Here is a 4,685-nt window from a genome sequence, read left to right on the forward strand (position 1 = left end):
AGCAATTCACCTAACTTGCTAGAAATCTTAGTTCAGTGTCTATTCAGAAGGTATTCTTCCTAAGAAATACATTTCTGGGCTTTTCTGAGCCTATTTAATTTATAACCTTTCAATAAAGCATCCTTTCAGTCCAGTCTTTCTGATTCCCTTGGGAAAGGACTGCACGCTTGGAAGAAGTGCCAGATCCAGAATGACATATCACTGCTCAGCTCTTTCCTTAAGAGCTGTGTTTAACTTCAAAACCGTTCATCAGGCCTTGGCAACTGAAATTTAGGTTTGTTTTCTTCCCAGCTTCTCTTCATTTCGTCCTGCTGAGAACAAGCTGCCCATACTGCTGTCCCCATCTGCCCGTGTTGCTCCGTCCAGCTGCCTGCACTGCTAAATATCTCTGTCTGCATTGCAGTCCCCTGCTGTCCATCACCAACCCAGCCTGGCAACGTGCTTGCCTGTGTCCTGCTGCTCATAGATCTGTGATGTGCAGCTGTGCCCAGATGTGGTCAGAGCATTGCTACTGGCTCCCTCTCTTGCCTGCATCCTGTGGCAGACTTGGTAAAATCTGTCCACTGAGCACTGTTTTTTTTTTTGTGTCATTTTACCACCTCCAGCAGCACCTTCAGAATCTCTTAAAACATGAGAGATGCCTCCTCAGGGTGGTATCTAAGGCATTGTGCAGAAACAGGCAGCAGCAAGTATTTTTAGAGCAAAATATCTAATGCCTTCTCTCCTCTTCTAACCCTTTGGCCAAGTGCCACCATAGTGCCATACTCATCCTCAAACCCATGACCCAACTCTGGCTATTAATCACCAACTCCAATGAATCAGACAGGCTTTACCACTGCTAAAGAAAAGTTCAACTGCTCTGTTCTTTTTTTTCTCTTTCCTTGAACATGCCCTGGAAGAAACAAATGACAAAAAGGCCCCTCTCAGGTCAATGACCTTCACCTAGGAATATTTCCTGCTGCTTATGGTAAATTTGTGGTGTTCTGTTATTGTAGTTGAGGGTCACACTGAACAATCTTTCTCTCTCCTTGGCTGCCCCACTCAGATGCTTACAGAGTGAGCGCCAGGGGTGAATCCCCAGCTGTGGTCACTGAATCGACTCTGACAGCTGTGCTCAGCCTCTTTTTACCCTGAAAAGGGAAAAGAAACCCCTTTTCTTCCCACATCACAATATTTCATACATTTCTGAAGACGAGCAAGACTGCAATACTTTTACTCTCACCAAGGAAGTCCTTGCTTTATAGATAATCTCATGGAAATGAAGAGGACAACCTCTGAGGTGAGGAAGCACATATCAAATAAAATCATTGACCTGCACATTAAACCAGGAAGAGGAACCAAGACTCAGATCATCCTGCAAGCATCTGAGATGTTGTCATTAGTTCTGCCAGCCTACCTGTAGATCACTGCCAGTTTGTAGAGGTGCTGCTACGTCTGCTCAGTGTGCTCCAAACTCCAAGCTTGCTTGTTCTCTCTCCTGCATGCTCTCACCCTTTCTGTGCTCCTTCTGCTTTTTAAAGCCACTGCAGTGCTGTTTATCTCCCTTATCCCTGTCCCTCTGAGCGCCCTGTACCACCCTGGTGCTAACCACAGGCTACTTCAGCTAAACACAAGACAGAACTCTCCAATCCAGGTGGCACCTGGCAATTTATGAGGCTTAACCACAAATTTCACATAAACAAGGGCTTCTTGTGTGTGTGAGACTCTGGGGCTCTGAGATAAGTGTGCAGCGTCACTCTGAGGAGCACCTGCACTGGTTTTTAACGTGAAGTTTTGCATTTGGCTTTCTTCTTTACAGTTTCAGAGCTGGTTTCTTTGCTGTTAACTCTCAGAGAGGAGAACGTGCTGTCTGGTCACAGCACTGTCCCACAACAAAGCTATTTCATTGAAGGCAAATGGCCTTCTTGCTCAGGTCAACAACAGCCAAGCTTTTGGGGCTTGGCTGAACTGACAACAGGGATCACAAAATGTCCTTTCTTCTAAGAGCAGTATTTCAATTTTCAAAGGTATTATCTCTTTGGTGATCTACATTTGGGGTCTTAAAAGCTCTGGGCAGGGAGAAAAATCAACAATATAAATGCTAGCTATATACAGATTGAGTAACTGGTAGATACTACATCATGTATAGGCCACAGGTGGCCACAAACAGTGGGCAGTGGGACCTCTTTTCTGGAGAAGCCTAGCTGAACCCCTAGCCTTGGTTTCCACAGAGCAACTATCTCAAAAACTGACTAAAAGTGGAAAGAAACCAAATCCTGTCACACAACAGCACCCTGAAATTCTTCAGTCTCCACGTGTAACGTTGTGCAAAAATTCTAGGAATCCATCCTAGAGTTTAGGTTGGATATTAGGAAAAATTTCTTCACTGGAAGGATTATCAGGCACTGGAACAGGCTGCCCAGGGAACTGGTTGAATCACTATCCCTGGATGTGTTTAAAAGATGTGGTGTTGAGGGATATAATTTAACAGTGGACTTGGTAGAATTAGGCTAACGGTTGGACTTGATGACCTTAAAAGACTTTTCCAGCCTAAATGATTCTATGATTCTAAGTAACATAAGGAGAAATTAAACCCAGTATGTATGGAGTATGTAATGCATGGAGAAAGTCAATGAAGTTCAGGGCCAAACCCTGATATCTTTGCTCAGATTTTGACTCACACAAAACCCTAATGTGAAATAAATCCCCATCAGAAACAACTGACTGGGAGTGTCAGGATCAGGTCGAACAGAAATCATAGAGGTTATCCCAGGCCAAGGCAGTGTGGGACAAGAATGTCATGACTGAGGCATTTAGAGACCTCTGAGAACATTGGCTAGGTCCTGAGCCCAGCTCTTGAGCTGTCTTTGTTTCACCTAACAACCTAACTTCCTAACAACCTTCCCATTTTTACCATTCACTCCCTAGCATTTGGAGAGACCTTTTCAAAAACATATCAGATCAAGCTGCAATACCAGATATCAGTCAAAATATCACCCTCTGTAGTCACACACTGGTTTCCTTCCTTATCTTGAATTGGCAGCCAGGGCTCCCTGACAATGCGCATTGTTAGGATTGAGGGATTTGAGGCTCTTTGAGAAGTAGTTAAGCAAATCTTTCCCTCTGAGGTGCTTATTCAGAACTTCACCCAGGTAGCTGGCTACCTGCCCCGAGAGCCCAAATTCCCATGCAAATGGGGCAGCACATGGTTATCAAAGCAGCCCACGACATATGTAAGCCTAGTCAAGTGCTTCCCTTCCAAAGCACCCAGGAAATCACCTCAAAAACAAATATTGCCTTGTAGGGATACTGCAGGAGACCAAAGTTTTAATTGATCTTGAAGCGCTACAGCTTTTTGGATGTATTTTATGTCCACATGAGCATAATTGCTCGACAGTTTGAGCTGCAAAGATGCAGTGCTGGAAAATGTTTTCCCTGTGCAGCTGGCACCATCGAGTGGAGAAAAGCATTTCTGCATTGGGTTGTGTGACAGCGTGGGCATTGCCACAGGACTGTGGGCCTCAGCTTCCCATAAACCACTCAGATTTGGAAACAGCCCTGAATAAAAACATCTCATTTACATCTGGAGTAAAAAATCTGCATAACTTCCTTGAATTCTCAGTAAAAATAGGCCAGATATCAGTGCTCTGGGTACCTTAGAGATGGATAAAACCAGTATTTTTCAGCCACAGAAAACCCTCCATCTAAGGATACCTGCTTTACAGAGCTATGTAATGATAAATTTCCTCATTTTACAGATAATGAAAATAACACAGTTTGTTCACTTGGCAGGAGAGAAAGGATAGCTCTGAAATTCAGCCCGGGAAAGGGTCCATAAACATGTTTTTTCCAATTATCTCTTCTTAAAATAACTATTTCTCTGTTGTGGTACTTTGGAGCCCTGTCTGATGACCCAGCTATCGCTCTCCTCATAACTAAAAAGCTAAGTGTGTTTTGGACAAAAGCAGTGATTGGAGCAGTGCATCAGGCACCTCTGCTCCAGAAGTAAGTTCAGCACTTGGAGGGAGACAGGCAGGTTGGTGGTGGCACCAGCCCAGGGTTTCCAGCTCCCAGGGAGCGTGGCCAGACACTGAAAATCATTGGAAAACTGGCCCCACACTCCCACCCCCCAGCTTATATCCTCCCAAACACTTGGAACAGAAGTGTTTGCTGGATTTAAAGATGTTCACTGGACTGCCTTCCAGTGAAGGTGCCTACAGGAAAGCTGGCCAAGGGTTGTTTACAAGGGTGTGTGGCAACAGGACAAGGGGCAATGGTTTTAAACTCAAGTAGGGGAGATGTACGTTAGACATTAGGAAAAAATTCTTTATTATGAAGGTGGTTGATCACTGGAACAGGTTACCCAGAGAGGTGGTGGAAGCCCCAACCCTGGGGACATTCAAAGTCAGGCTTGATGGGACTCCGAGCAACCCGCTCTAGTTGGGGATGTCCGTGCTCACGGCAGGGAGGCTGGACTAGATGACCTTTGGAGCTCCCTTCCAACCCAAATCATTCTACGATTCTATGTCAGAGGGAGATTCTTGCCAAGAAACTCATTGTCAAAACCAACCAAATTCCCCTTGTTCGTTTTGAAGGAAATGAAGCTATGTTCACGCTGTCCCCATTTTTCACTTCCTTAAAATTGCCTGATACCATAACCCTCTGGGAAAGATTAACCCAGCACTTAGAATCACAGAATATTTGGG

Source organism: Merops nubicus, unplaced genomic scaffold (genome assembly GCF_000691845.1).
Source record: "Merops nubicus isolate BGI_N331 unplaced genomic scaffold, ASM69184v1 scaffold12694, whole genome shotgun sequence".
Classification (NCBI taxonomy): Eukaryota; Metazoa; Chordata; class Aves; order Coraciiformes; family Meropidae; genus Merops; species Merops nubicus.